Here is a 17,393-nt window from a genome sequence, read left to right as displayed (position 1 = left end):
ATTTTATGACTTCTATATTGGCAAACATATTTTGAAGGCATATGTATGGATACATGAGCATTATATATATATAAATATATATATATATATATATATATATATATATATATATATATATATATATGTCTGTACGTTCGTGTGTGGGCATGTGTGCGTTATAAGTTGATATGAATATATATATTCGAATGTATTATGTTATATGTATGAATGCGTCACAAATATATATATATATATATATATATATATAAATATACATATATATTTATATATATAATGGATATAACAACGGCTATTTTAGTACTACATTCATAGTGTTTTATTGACCATACTAGAAACAAAATATTTCAAAGACCTCTCTCTACCCCTCTCTCTCTCTCTCTGTCTATATATATATATATATATAGAGAGAGAGAGAGAGAGATGGAGAGAGAGAGACTTATATGTAGTATACTAAGTTCGTGTAATTCAGTAAATTTTCATATACATATATGAGTTTTAAGCCAAAAAGAGTAAGCAGGAAGTTATAAAATTTGCATATTTCATAATTGGCATTAATATACTTTAAAAGCAAAAACAAGACTTCAAAAAGGGTCTTGATGGCAACAAAAAGTGTATTTCATTTTACGTTACAATTGTTTCCACGTCCAGTCGAACAATTTCAAACATTATATCGTTTGAAAATTTTCCAAAACCAGCATTTTTTCAGTCTTTATGAACAAACACACTTTTGACAATAGAACATTTTTGAAAAGAAAGAAAAAAATGTAAAATTCCCTTAACGGGAAAAGCATGTGAGAAAAACTTACCTTTGCTGTAGCTACGGTAAAGCCCATTTAAATATTAATATATCGCCTAATTTTCGTATCCTTATTTAAAAACAGAGTAATGAGAAGTGTTCATAGAAAACCCTAAGCTATTTAAAAAAAATGTTTATATCCCATTCATTGAGTTTCTAAATTAGATCTCACTGTTTCTTTATTTCCCAATGATTAATTTTATTTATAAAAGTTTTTTTTTTTAAATTTTTATTTCTATATTTATAGTATGGACGTAACAACCTTGCTATACCGTTACCATTAATTTTAGTTTCGTATTACTGGCAAGTAATTTTTACAGATTATCGTTATTATAGTACATAGATATAAGACGATTGTAGGTTTAAAGTTTCATTGAATATGAGAATAAATAAAAAGGTTGTATTATATATAAATCCCTGTACAACATTTCGGTAAGATACTCTAATCTATTTATTATTATTTAATGTTTTGAAATGTTGTCATTCTACTTAAGAATGTTTTGATATCGTTTCTAGAGATAATTATGAAGGGAGACAATCCAGTTATAGTGTTAATTGCTACTAGTTAATTCTGTTGGAAAGTGGGTCGATTATTATTTCCTATAACAGCTAAAAGGAGATAATTCCGACCCTTTCATGTTTTCGTTTCATTGATTACTAGAAGGTGTATATGATTTAATAAGTAATTTAATCAAACAGATCTAGAACACGCTACGATGGCTTATTTAACAAATTAAGGATATAAATTATGTTTTTAATCTTAAAAAATGTTTTTATCCATGGGTTTACCCCACATATATTATTAATCACTTATGCTGCGCATGTCTTATAATTCGTGTGTTGTATTCTTGGGTATCTAAATAAAACATTGTATATCCACTAATTATTATTCTGACACCAAAACCACCCAATAGCTATAAATGTGTTTCACTCCGATGAGAAGATGTCTACTCCTGCATTTATGGGTAAAAACATTTAGAACATGGAGTTAAGTGGGAAAATAAGTAAATAAGCATGGATTCTAACAACTTAAGATATCAAGTGACGAAATCAATTAAATTAATTTTCAGCCCCAAATTGCTAATTTAATTTTTAATAAAAGCTTCTTTAATTGTTAAGATGTTTTATTGATTTGAAGAGGTTATGACTTATTTCATCGTTAATACTGCTACAACTAAATACAAAAATGCTCACCGTAATGGAGAAAATTCCATTTTTAGATAAGCTTTATACTTTATTCATATTATATATTTCTTACTTAGCTTAGAATAATAGAAACTATATTCGCATGTTAGATTTTGATCCTTCATTTAGATCATAACAATTCTAACTATTTAACTCTATATTAAAATGTAATCCTACACTCCGATGGTCCTTATTGTTGTATAAAGTTTTACCTCAGTTACAATTAAGGCGTGATAGCAGCAATCTATTCCTGTGAAGACATCCCTGTATGGCATCTTGTCTTTTATTCAAAATGTCCTCTTGAATTCTCTATGTAGAAGACTTCCAATAAACATAGATTGAACCTTTTTGATTTCCCGGGGCTGTACTTCCTCCCCCTTCCCACTACTGACCATTTTAATTCAAACTTTCATTATTTCTGCTAAGTTCCATAACCCAATCACCTAATGCAGTTGTATTCCTCTTTTTGTTTTTATTTTTAATGTTGATTTTTGTACCCTCCCTCCTGCTATCGTTTACCCATCCCTATTAGTTTCTATCTCAGGTTTCTTTTTAAATGCTACTACGTGGTTTCTATATATTTCCTTACACGTCGTTCCCGTGGCATCCAGATATATCTGCTTAGTATTGTCGGTTTTTTATCTCGCATTTATAAACTATTTCCTTTGTTAGATATTTCCCATCCAACGGACAATTTCCAGGTATTCTGCAATTACATTTTCTGTTTAGGATACTTTCGTTTGATGCTAGTTCGTTGTTGTTCCTTATTTTGTTGATTTTTCTATTATTGAAGCTGATGATAGTGTTAGTAAAGTTTCTGGACGTTGAGAAAGATAATTTTACAGAGTTGCTATTTATTATTTTGCTTCATTTATTATCCGGGTTGAAATTTTGGTCTATTATTCTGTATTTTTATGATGTATATATCCCACACACTCATTACATAGAGATTATGATTAAACATAACTAGATGATTCAAAGTATTGGCGTTTAAACAATGGCGAATTATATTTAAAAAAACACACAACATGGCGTTGTATGTGTGTCTGTGTAAAAATATTTAACGCATAGTCTCTTCCACTACTGGTCCCATTGCCCTTAAATTAACAGTGAATAATAATTGTACTCCCTAGTTGTGTTAAAATAAGTAAAATTTGTGTTTGGATGGATACATATTACAGACATGAATGTATGGGAATGTGTAAATACGGAATGTGTATTTCAACTTGCTGGCACATTTTATTAATTTTTCGCTTGCTCACAATCGATCCTAATTTAAAATTGTTTTATTTTACATGCACTGTTCTCTTTTCACACCTCAAAACACACGCCGTAATTTGTAGTGGAAGTACTTGTATATTTAATTCCTATTATATCTTATCTAGGAGGGATGAAAGCATATTTTGTGCCATTTTCACTGGTTCCTTTCTGTCAGGATTTTGCAAACTTGCCATGTTGAAATTTAAAAATTAATGTGCGTCTGCACCCTCAGCTGGGGAGTGTATACTGCTGATCATCATTACAAAGTACACGTAGACTCTATTTCATCATATGTTTTCTATGCCAATCTTTTAAAATAAATATTTAAATCATGTGTCTACCAACATATAGACATACACATTTTTTTACCATTTAGATAGGATTAAAATCTTGTTTCAATTAATAACTTAAATTGTTCAACAATGGTCAGAATGATTCAAGCAATGTCAGAAATAGTAGAATTAGATTGAACATCTTTTAACAGAAATAACTTCAGAGCCACAGTAGTTTGTGTCCTTGATATGATTGATGGTCTGTAGCTTGTTTATTTGACGATCTCTTCAAATGGGCTCAGAAACTGGATATTTTTAAACAAGTCTCCAATGGTTAGTTTTAAAGATAAGAATCTTATCAACAGCACACATTACAAATGCGTTTCGTTGTTCTTAATTTATTTTCAGCTTATATGTTGCATTCAACTATGTGGTTACATCTTTAATGAACTTGTTTTTCTTAATTAAGCTGATTCTATATTTAAGGTAATTTCTAATTGCCAAAAGAAAGCAATTAAACTGAGAAAAGGCATTTCTTTTAGATGCAATGGCTGTCTTCACAGACATAGTTACACTCTTTGATAGTTATTCTAAATGACATTGTTTAGCATTAGCAACATATTTGTTTCCGAATCCCACAAGATTAAGAAAGGTTACTGGAGTCTGTGTAGTCATCTAGAGCATAGATTAATTGTTCACTTATTCTTCTCCCTGTGTGTTTAGCAGGGAATGAACAACTCTAAGATCAATGCTACGCTGTTCAAAACCATTTGAAAGCCAATGAGCTGTCCAACTCAGAACTGGTGCATTGTCTGTTGTAGCTGTCTAAATGCCTGTAGTCCATGAAGTGTTGCTAATTACAGCAAGAAATGGTCGATTTTTTGTTTGTTTGTAAATATTCGAAAATTATTTTGCAGTGAAGAAACTTTGAAATAAGCGTATGAAATCCAATGTGAGATATTACAGAATATGGGTTAATATCAACAGCAATCATTTCTCTCATCAGATAATTGATCTCTTGTGGTCTATAATAATTAAGATACGAAATGGGCTTTTTCCCCAACATTTAATTTAGACTAGTTTGGTGTTTCGGTGGAGGATCGTAGTTGTTGCCATTTGTTCCTGAAATGTCTGCGCCTGAATATTCTTTGTACCTTCCTTACTCATATTAAATTTTTGCTTCTTGTAAACTAGTATTTCTAAGATACTTTAACGTATTAATCATTGTAAAAAGAAATGCTGATTTGCCATTTATTGATGTAATGGTTTGACACGACTTGCAAGCAACCGTATTCTTATTCCTGGGATTAACATCCAAATACTTCCAACAGAAACTGTTTGTCATATTGGGTAAAAGTGGTTTATATTAAGTTATTTTTCCGTGTTTAAATAACTTACGTCTGATATTTATTAGAAATTCCTCTGAATAAAACATACAATACTGGATACATATATATATATACATATATATATATATACATATATATATATATGGGGGGTTGTGTGTGTGTTTGGGTGTGTGTGTAGCAAGATAAATGGGGATCTAGGGTATGACTGATAAAGAATACTTTATTTTCGTTCGCCCGTCGTCGCATTTCCCTGTACAATTCCTCAACATGAAAGCTGAAAAATGAAGTGATAATTTTCTTACACAGGGACTTAAATTAAAAAGTGATAATTGGATAGGACTAAAAAAAAAGGAAGAAAATTGTCCTTACATCTATTTGCCTCAAATAAAGTTCAGTTGAAAATGCCTGCTTCGTGTAAGCCGGACGGATGATGGACGAATACCAACAGCCATTCAGTTTGGGGAGCTTGCCTCTGGCACAAGGCCTGCCGGCCAACCGACTCTCCGCTACAAGGATATCTGCAAGCGTTACAGATACAGCGTTGACCCGGTTCAGGCATAGAGACAACAAGGTTACATCTGAACCAACTGTGGAAGATGCTGCGGCTCCCAAATCGGTCTGTACAGCAACACCACCAGATGCAACCCCCGACTAAATCAAGAATCAGAATTCCTTAATCTCGAGATATCGACGGAGCCAACAATTACGTCCTTTATATATATATATATATATATATATATATATATATATATATATATATATATATATATATATAATATTTGTCTGATTTCGTTTAGCAGATGTTGATCCACTGACACCCGTGTGCTTATAAAGGAGTGTTTGATGGGGGGGGGCAGAGTAGGTGTATATTATTTTTATTATTAAAATATTATTAGTTAAATGAGCCCCTATACTTTTTTGTGAAATATCAATTTAGAGGGATTTATTCAATCAAACTTTTTCTGATGAGCTTAGTATCTTTGAATTGAGATTCAACTGGAAAAAAAACGTTCCATTCTCGTGAGAATTCATAAGACTGACGAATTCTCACTCGAATGAAACGAGGAGTATTCGGTCTAGGTTGATTGGCATATATATTTTATAACTTACTATAAACACATACACAAACACACACACACACATATATATATATATATATGTATATATATATATATATATATATATATATATATATATATAATTACGTAAACTATATTGTAATATTTTTGAAATATATGGCATTAAATCTAAAACCGTACGGCTGACATTTATCACAGTATATAGACACTTATGTTTGAAGATATATGCATAAAATAATTTCATTTCCTAGTAAAGGAAGCCAAGTAGATAACATCCGTACCATATATTGCAACGATAATGTGAGCGTGTCCTGTAACCCGACTCAATGGCACGAGTAACAACGTATTTAGTTGTCCTAATCGGGCGAGGAAAGCGGTTGTAACCTAGAAGCGAAAAACAATGAAGAACGATAGATTATATTTAAATGGCTTCCTGCCGCAACATTTTATAGCAAGGCTGGCTCATATCGGAATGAATGATTGGATATATAGACAAAAGAAAAGTCGGTGGGTCGCCTGCGCTGGTATTAAGTGCTCGCTCTATTCATTATCTATTTTCACAGAGGATTGCCTTTTAAAACTCTAAAATACCTTCGATCAATCGCATAACATTTTGGCACAGAAACACTGAACGAAATATCAAAGCACGCGCTGTTTGCTGAATCTACTCCTTGGAAGGCGTCCAACTTTAGCTACAAGGCGCGTTTTGGAGAGTCACGGAAGAAATAACTTTTTATAGACAACCGGTTTCTCTATCGCAAGTTAAAACAATTTTCTTAGAATACTTCGCGTGTAGATTGCAGAAGAACGCCAAATATAATGTAAAAGAATAATACTAAGTGATAAAAAGCAAAACGCGATAAACGCGATTTTCGAAATTACGAAACTATCGCTACAAATAGGTATTCAGCAGTCAACCACTCACCGAAAATACTTACATATGACTGATACTGTTTATATTTATATTTAATTAAACTATACTATTAATCGAAGTGTATAAATAGTATGGATGATCAGAAGTACTGACACAAACATCACCCCGTAAATTAACCAGTAGAAAAAAAACGCAGTTATTGCTGCATGTTGCAATTAAACTATATAGGATTAATCAAACGAATCTCGCGATTGGTGATAATCGTGACTACCTGTATTGCCCACTTCAAAAAGGATGAAACAGGTATAATAAAATACAATTATGTGTATATCTATAAAAGTGAAAATGTATGTGTGTATGCGTGTGTACATCTCTCTACCAAACTACTCTGCTAATCTTCACTCTTAAGACTCGATATTTGACATAAATAGTACTGACATTTGGGTAAATCGACTTGCTTTCAGGGGGTCAAAGTTTAACGATTTGACCTTTTAAAACTCTACCAAACACCTTCGCCAATTTAAGGTCTGAATACTTGACATTTTAGATCTGCGTAACTTGGATAGGGATCAAACTTTCTAATTTGATTTGAACCCCAAATAATAAATGTTAAAGAGTCAAACTTGGAGTCAAAGAAAAAAAAACTTTGAACTCTGCGGTCTGTACCACATTACTAAGCCAATTTTTGGTCTAAACATTTAAAATTTACATAAAGTGTATTCAGATATGGAGTAAGTTTTTCATCAGTTTTGGACTAAAAATTCGGCTCGCAAGAAGTTAAATACTAAACGATTCTACTTTTGCGGTCTCTAGCAAACTATTAAAGTAAATCTTAGTCTAAGCATATGAAATTATACAGAAAGTGTATTCAGATATGCAGCAAGCTGTTAAATCAGGTTTCGGGCGAAAATCAATTTTTCAAGAGGTCAAAGTTGAAAGAGTTTTTATATGCAGCTTCTACAAAACTCCTCCGCAATTTTATGGCTTAACACTTGAAAATTTTGATGTGGGTTACATGGACATGAGTAAAACCTTTTAATATGTGTATATATATATATATATATATATATATATATATATATATATATATATATATATGAGGGGGCTGCACATGAATGTATGAACTGTACATAGGGTCTGAGCAAAGCCAGGCTTGACTACTTGTAATTATAAACAAATACACACACATAAACACACACACACACACACACATATATATATATATATATATGTTGATGACAACAGTATTTTTCACTGGCATAGCTATAAAATTACCTGCGTAATATATATATATATATATACATATATATATGTATATATATATATATATATATATATATATATATATGTATGCTGATGAGAACATAATTTTTCACGGACACATAAAGATATAAACTTACCTGCGATTTTTGTTAGTATTATTTCTTTAATCTCGTAAGTATTATCAGCATTATATGTATGTTCATAGCCATTCGCTTGATGTAATCTTATATCTCAAGGTGAAAATTTTAAAACAGAAGTTTATCGTCGAATCAAGAAATATTCAAGTAATAATCAGAATGTCATATCACATTGAACTATACCCCCTAACTGCATTACTTGTTTTCCCGCTTTTATCTCATCTTTTTCCCCCTTCTTTTTTTTCTCCATTTTTTTTTGTTTTTGTCGTCGTCGTGATCGCTTTTTCTTTTTCGACCATATCGTTGACGTCGCATTTTTATTTTATAAGTGGTGTCGTGATGTTGGTATTTAAAACTAATATGAGGATCACCCTGACATCACTCGTGTGTTCTAATGTCGGTGTTCCTGGTAAATAAATAATAAATCATATGTTTGTTAAAAGTCTTAGTCGTCATGGTTTTAGGCTAATTATCAAGGATAAATGAAGTCGTCTATCCCAACTTTTATCAACTCCTCCTTTAGCGTTTAAATCTACTGCGAGTGCGTAAATGTTTTTGTTTATCGAAATTGATACGTTGCTTTCAATACGTTGCTCTATGTTCTGGTAAATCTGTTGCGATTTTTGTCAAAAAGCTAGGTGCATTTATAGCATAACAACTAATAACTGTTTAGAAAAATGTATTTTGTAACGAAAAAAACCTGCTGCAGTAAGCGATAATTTTTCGTCAGCTGCTCTACGACTGATGCATCTAATAGTGTTTATTTCCTGCCAGTACTAAAATAAATCGTTTTAAAATGAGGTAATTTGCCATTATTAAACAACAGGAAAATAATAAACATATTACATTTTTTTAAATTCTGCGTTATGTCAATAAACAACTGAAATGGAAAGAATCATTTTGAAAAGTAAGCTAACTCTTAGAAAATTCGTTTTTTTGTTGCACTTGTTTAACTATTGCTTATGCCACACGTCGACACACACTCCCTAACGTTACAGTGTGCACGCGTTCACTCGTGCACACACACACACACACACACACACACACACACACACACATATATATATATATATATATTTATATATATATTAGAACAACAGGTGTATGAAATGAGGAAATTAAACGATATATTGGTGGATATTGATTGGTTTATTTATTAAGTAAAGGGAATAAAGCAATTATTTGGGGGAAAGAAGAGAATCTTTATGCCAAGGCATTTCGAAGCCTAATGCTTCTCATCAGAAGCGTAAAGAAGATGATAGGTATCATGGTGGAGATGTGGCGTCTACCGTAGTGTTCATTAGGAGCCATAAAGACTAAGTGAAATTATAGAAACTTGGGGAAAACTTTATTGAATTCCAAATAAAAGAGAAACTAGTTATATATAGTACATGGTGACCAAAATGAAAAAAACAAAAAAAACATAGCAAGTATATCTAGAACATATGCTGTAGAACGGATAAAAATGCCAACGATCCTAATGTTTTGATGTGATGTTTTGAATATAATAAACTAGTTATGACCATTTCATTTCATTCGGACAAAACACTAAGAAACGGGACCTAATTAGAGTTAGGACCCGTTTTTGGGGGGTCACTCTGTATGATGTAAAAAATGTATATGTTATTTACTATAGTGTTAAATTTATTTTTAAATGTACGGGGTATATGTTTTAGGGTTAAATTGGGGGCATATTGTGGCTTCGTGGCAATTCTACTTTACCGGTTTGTAAGTTGTCTATTATCTACGGAGTGGTATTTTTAACATGTGCAACCGATACGGCAAACAGCAACTATAAAATCGCGTATAACTTTGGGAGGGGTAGTTGCAAGGCTATAATATTATAGTCCCTTCTATCCCCCAAATATATGCTTGTATTCCATTGCTCAATAAATGAACCAATCTATATCCACCAATATATAGTTTTGTGTCTTCATTTCATACTCCTGTTGTTCTATTGGATAAGCTCCAATGATAATTGTTGAGCTTGGCATCATGAAGATAAGTCTTCTCTTGTGGATTTGAACTCTCTCGTTTTTCCTCTAACGCATTAAGCTATATATATATATATATATATATATATATATATATATATATATATATATATATATATATATATATATATATATATGTACGTGAAAGTGACTGTGTGTGTGTCTGTGTATGTTTATATATGTGTGTCTCTGTAAATTTCCCTACGCAATAACTCTGTCATTTTTTAGTCTACAGACTCGAAATTTAGCATATAGGGTACTGAGATTGGGGAACATGTATGTGATCGGTTTTAGGCCAGAAATTTGGCGCTTAAGGGGTCAAAGTTCAACGATTTAACCTTTGAGAACTCTACAAAACTCCTCCAACAATATTGGATCGACGCACTTGAAATTTTAGACATGGATCTTACTTAATAACTTGATTTGAGCCTAAAACAATACATTTTACGGGGGTCATAATAGGGGTCAAAGTTAAAAAAAAGTTGACCTCTACGGTCTTTTCCAAATTACTCAGACAATTTCTGGTTTAAATATTTGAAATTTTACATAAAGGGTATTCAGAGACAGGGCCAGCTTTTTCATCAGTTTGGGTCGAAAATTAGTTTACAATATAAATGTATGTATGTATGTATCTGTTTGCATGTCTGCCTCAAACTTTCAATAGAGGCGACGGATTTTACCAAAATCAGCATCGTTTTAATGTTCGATCTTTCCTATTTATAACTAGGACTGCATCATATTTTAGTGTAAAGGGGGAGACAGGACCTAAAGAGAAAGTATATACATTAAAAAGTGATCATCCATTATGTTAATTATATTAATTAATTAATTTTTTTATTATTTTCTTTAATGTATAGTGCGTCAAGAGTTTCAAGCAGAGTTTCGATATTATCAGTAAATTCCTAGTTCAGTCGGTAAGTTGTGTAGAATAGGAACCCAAGTTTAAAAAAAGGGAACGGCTGTATTCAACTGTAATATGTACATCATAAGTATAATTATATATTAACATTAATATTAATATTAATCAGTTAAAACATATAGTTATATGAATAATTCATTAGGCCACTAACGTTTAAAATAAAATAAATAGTTTACGTTTTTAAAAAAAGTTTACGATGTAATGAATGATTAACGAAATAATGTCAGTTATATTATTCATTGTAAATGCTAACGTTTAAAAAAAAACGTTTCAAAAATTACGTATAAAAATAGGTGATTAAAGTATAAAAATAAAATAAATTAGGCTCGATGAGGTGACCATTAAAACCTACTTTAAACGATTATGAAAAGTATAATTATCGTAAGATAACTACATTACGATTAAAGATAAATAAAATACAAATAAAAAAAATATCTTTATTTAAAAATTTAACTTATTAGGTATAGGCTATGATTATTTGATGTTAAAATACAAATGTTTAAAATAATTAACCTCTAGAATAGTTTCAGTATAGAATAAAATTCATTATGGGGAAAGGATAAAAGGGGCGGGGGAAAATGGAAAAACTATAAAAAATATTATTTACAAACTTAGGCGTTTTATAATTCTTTAAGCGTATGTATCTGAAAAGGTTTGCAGGAGATGGCCGATTTCTACACACCTTACCTACAGAACTATGAATGTACTGATCATATTAAAACTCTACTTGAAACTCTTGACGCACTATAAATTAAAGAAAATAATAAAAAAAATAAATTAATAAATATAATTAACATAATGGATGATCACTTTTTAATGTATACACATTGTTTTTAGGTCCTGTCTCCCCCTTTACACTTAAATATGATCAAGTCCTAGTTATAAATACGCAATGTTTGAGTTGAAACAGCCAGAGTTGTCCTTAGCCTGACGAACCGATTCCCTTACTGGGTTTTCGCTGAAACATGTATGCTTATGTGTAGCCATTTGTTTGTAAACTAAATTCACTTATATATATATATATATATATATATATATATATATATATATATATATAAAGGTAAACGTGCCTGTCTTTGTGTGTGTATGTGTGTGTACATTTCCTTACACAATAACTCTTTCAATTTTAAGTCTACAGACTCGAAATTTGATATACAAGGTACGGAGATTTGGAAAAATAGATATGATCGGTTTTCGGCCAGAAATGTGGCGATTAAGGAGTTCAACGATTTGACTTTTGAGAACTCTATAAAACTCCCCTTGGAATTTCCGATATAAGCATTTAAAGTTTTAGATATCGGCTCATTGGACATGGATCTACCGTAATAACTTAATTTAAGCCCAAAACAATACATTTTAAGGCGTCATAATAGGGGTCAAAGTTTAAAAAATTGTTCACTTATTTTTCTTTTGCACAAGATACATCTCCAAATACCCGGGCAACGCCGGGCGACCATGCTAGTATATATATATATATATATACATATATATATATATATATATATATATATATATATATATATATATGACCAGTTTGGACGAGATGTGATCATTTGTGAACTTCTGGGCTCGTTCATTCGTCCTGAACTTAAAGTTGCATCTGGAATTTAAGAATGCCGATTCAAGAAATGTCAAGTTGGTGATTGCATTATCTCTGCCCCAAAACATTTCCTACGTATGCATCCTTTCAACTGGGCGTCCATTGTCTGTCAAGACTGAAGGAAGCTACAATATACTAATTACCGATAAGTATATTTCTTAGGTAAGACAATTTCCCCCACTCTTTATCTGCGCCTAAACACAACCGTAGATTCCATGGAAAAAGTTTCTTCCTTAGAACTGCAAACATGTGAGACTCTCTTCCTTTTACCTGCTTTCCAGCTGTCTGCAATATTGTCTTCTTAAAGTCCAACGTAAATAAGTTTTTGATGAGCCGTTCCCCTTTAGTATTCTAGTTTACCAATTTTTTACTAGTAAAAATTATTACGATATTGTCCCATCGGACCTTGTACGCTTATTAACCCATATCCTCGAGTTGCCGCCTGGCCTTGATAATACTTGACCAGGTGTGACTCATTTGTAAAAAAAGGCACCCAGTGAATAAAACGATGTGTATACAAGTGTGCTTAGTATCTTAATGAAACCATATTTACACTGCAAAAATGCTTGTTTCTTTATTTTTAATAAAAATTTGGGTATCGCTGCACATGCATACCTATGCTTAATTCAAATACTTATAATAAACTCGAGATATCATCAGGCGATATTGCTTTTGCAAAGTGCACTCGACATTTATAAAAGCAACTCGTGTGCGCGTACGGATTAAACAGTTAAGAACCACAGAGAAAACTCATCATTCTGACTTTTGTCGTTGCACACTATCTAGTTGTATACTGCAATTGTTCATGGGCATTGCAGTTAGTGGTATTTAATTATCTTTCATGCATGCGTTTGTTTCCCTGTCGCTGGAAAAAAGATGGAAATGAATGAATTAAACCGTTTTGTTGTAAATGAGCTCAAACACGCATGAAACACTTGTGTATGTATGTATGTATGTATGTATGTATGTATGACTAATTGTTATATATCTGATATAAAAGAAACAAAAAAATTCTATTTCTGTCTGTTTGATCACAATTTAATTAATATGTACAGAAGATACACTGTTTCCTACATTACTTTTAATACTGAAAACGGATGTTTAAACACTTTCATTCCATCATAATATATATATATATATATATATATATATATATATATATATATATATATATACACTTATATTCAAAGGAAATCTACATGCAAGTATTGCAATCATTTGCACATGACATTAAACAAAATGTATTTTAATAATGATCTCTACGTTATTACTTGTTTGTTGTACAAAGATTGAATTTGTTGTTCTATTAGGAAACATTATGTAAAGTGGATTTGATTAATTCATTTTTAATTTTATTTATATTTAATTTCATCTTTTCCAATTATTATTACCGAAAGCATTTGCCATTAAAAAATGAATGCAAGTTTATATACTTAAGCTATACGAGTAATTTCGCTTTTAAATTTCATAGACGAAATGGATGTGTCCTATTTTTTTTAATCGTAAGAAGTAAGAATCTTCAGCGTATCTTAAAATTTATGTGTCATTATGAAACATGTAAAATAATTAAGAGAATTTTAACATGATATTTACCTTTATGTATATATATATATATATATATAAATATATATATATAAATATATATATATATAAATATATATATATATATATATAAATATATATATATATATATATATATATATATATATATATATATATATATATATATATATATATATATATATATATACTGGCAGTTCAGTTGGGTGTTGCCCGGGTGTTTGGATATGTATGTTGTGGAGAAAAATAACGGCCGATTTTTTTTAAGTTTGACCCCTCTTATGACAACTTTACATTTAATTTTGGGCTCAAGACAGGTAAATTAGCTAGATCCATGTCCAAGTGACCTATATCTAAAATTTCAAGTGTTTAGACCCCAAATTACCGGAGGAGCTTGGTAGAGTAATCAAAGTCAAATTGTTGAACTTTTACACTTTAACAGCAACATTTCTGGCTGAAAACAAATTACAAAGATTTTCCCAAATTGCAGAACCCTGTATATCAAATTTCGAGTATGTAGAATGAAAATTGACAGAGTTATTGCGTGGAAAGATGTGCACACACACACGTTCATATGTATATATATATATATATATATATATATATATATATATATATATATATATATATATAATATAGATAGTTACATATGTGTGTGTGAGAGCGAGCGGATGTTTGTGAGGCCACTTATCAACCTATATACTCAACGGATTTTGATTTAAATTCTTAAAATTGTTATATAGAATATATGTAGAAAATATTCTTAGTTTTTACCTAGAAGAACTGGTTCCTAACGTTTCAAATTTTGAAAATTCGTTCCTGGCCGTCGTTGGGTTCTTATTTTTCTTAACTGCTCCACGAATGCACATGCGTGAAGAGTTTTCATGAAGACTTTATTATGTTAAAATATGAACAATTGGAAACACATTTAAATATTGTGTCAAACCGTACTTGACTCACTGCTTGTAGGTTTAGGTTTCGATCTCAGCCAAATTTTTTTATTTTTATTTATTACAAGAAGTAAACTGTTTAGAAAAAAACATAATACTCTCATGAATATGACTGCGTTCATGTATGTATTAAAAATTAATATTCTTGCGTATTTTACGACTGGGTAACACCGGACGGCCAGCTAGTATATATTTTGAGCCCCTTCTCCTCTTTCGGTAGAGCACTGTCGTAAATAATCTCACCCGCTACTTTATTGGCTGAAAAATTCGAGGCTCGCTGTTTGTTTATAAATAAGTGGTGGACGAATGTTTGTTTAAAATAGAAATTTGGCGAGGTTATTTGTAGGTACCGCTCCTGTAGTTGGTAGAACTACTAAATAACAACGTGAGTGTTCCAGGTTCAATCCTTGGGTGAGGTACTGATGAGTTGTGATACAACGAAACAGGACTGTATGTCGATGACTATATATATATATATATATATATATATATATATATATATATATATATATATATATATATATATATATATATATATATATATATACGACTCATAGTGACACACCGGTAACGCTATATCGCTAGTGGTTAAGCATCGATGAGGCTGGCCAGTACACATGTGTGACAATTTGTAAAGTCTAGGCGGGTTATGTGCCGCGTCGAGTTGTAAAAATTTCCAGCTTGGTATCTGAAGGCGCATTAATTTACTGGAAGAGACCCCCCCAGTCTTTGTTTAAACATGCATAAAGGAGAAGGTAACTCTGATGGAAAAGTGTGTTTCGGTCTTCCAGTATTTAGTAATTAGAGAATTTTTCTATGTAAGCCACTTATATTCAAAAGCAAAATTCTTATTGAAAAACGAAAACCAACTTTTCGCAAAACTATTATTGTTACCAAACGTTTAAGCCTTAAAATAGCAAGTTTAAAAATATACTAATAAGTAAACAACCATAAAACTAACGAATGTAACGGTAAACAACATTAAATGGGCGCCTAAGCTAATGTCTTTCCTAAAGCGAGAGAAAAGAAACTACAACTTTTAAACAAATTATGGGCCCCTTCTCCCTCTTCTCTCTTTCTTCTCTCTGCCCCCTTTTTCATATTTCTTCTTTCCTTCTCCACAATCTTCATCTCCTTCCTCTTCCGCATCCTTTTTTGTCTCGCACCTACCGCCGTCTTATTGCGTGTCTTAATCCCTGCAGCCATTCCCTCTCTCTTAACGATCCTTAGGTGTCCAAGAAATGGTTAATAGATCCGGGTGAATCTAAAATACATCCACACACTAAAAAAATAAAAGACCTGATTCTGGATAGAGGTCACACAAGTTCCTGACAGTTCGAAGTAAAAACTGTTAGAAGGGTCATATCCAAATCGATATTAACCTTATTGACTATACCAGTGCCCACTGCCACTAAACCTGCTTGCACTACACTCATGTTTCGATTCCTTCCGACAGAAGTGTTTCTATCATCCTCGGGCATATTTTAGGATTAAATGTAGATTTTTTTTTTTTAAATTACATATATTTGCATTTTTCATAGTCACGTGGTAGCTTGTTAGATGTTAGCTGAGCGGACTTTTATATATATATATATATATATATATATATATATATATATATATATATATATACCAATATACATATATATATATATTTATGTACATATAAACACACACACACACACACATATATATATATATATATATATATATATATATATATATATATATATATATATATATGTATATTCCAAATTTATCCCAAACATTTCAAAACGTTTCAACAGGTCCTTTGCCCGTAGAATGTTGTTTTCCATTACAAGTCTTGTACAATGTTGTTTTTAATTAAAAGGCTTATATGATTCGAGAAGAACACAAAAAGGACTATTCGGAGATTGGAGAAGAAAAAAGGAACATTGTAAAACCGAATAACTCCGTGCTAGTCAATAATATTTGTCTAAATGAGAAGATGCTGCCTATATATATATATATATATATATATATATATATATATATATATATATATATATATATATATATATATATAAAGTGGGCGTGGCTGTGCATGCGTCTGTGTGTGTGCGTCTGTGTGCATTTCCCTACGCCATAACTCTGTCAATTTTAAGTCTTCAGACTCGAAATTTGATATACATGG

The sequence above is a fragment of the Euprymna scolopes genome, chromosome 25, assembly GCF_053919585.1.
Source record: "Euprymna scolopes isolate OS-2025 chromosome 25, ASM5391958v1, whole genome shotgun sequence".
Taxonomy (NCBI): Eukaryota; Metazoa; Mollusca; class Cephalopoda; order Sepiida; family Sepiolidae; genus Euprymna; species Euprymna scolopes.
This window is presented reverse-complemented; position numbering follows the sequence as displayed.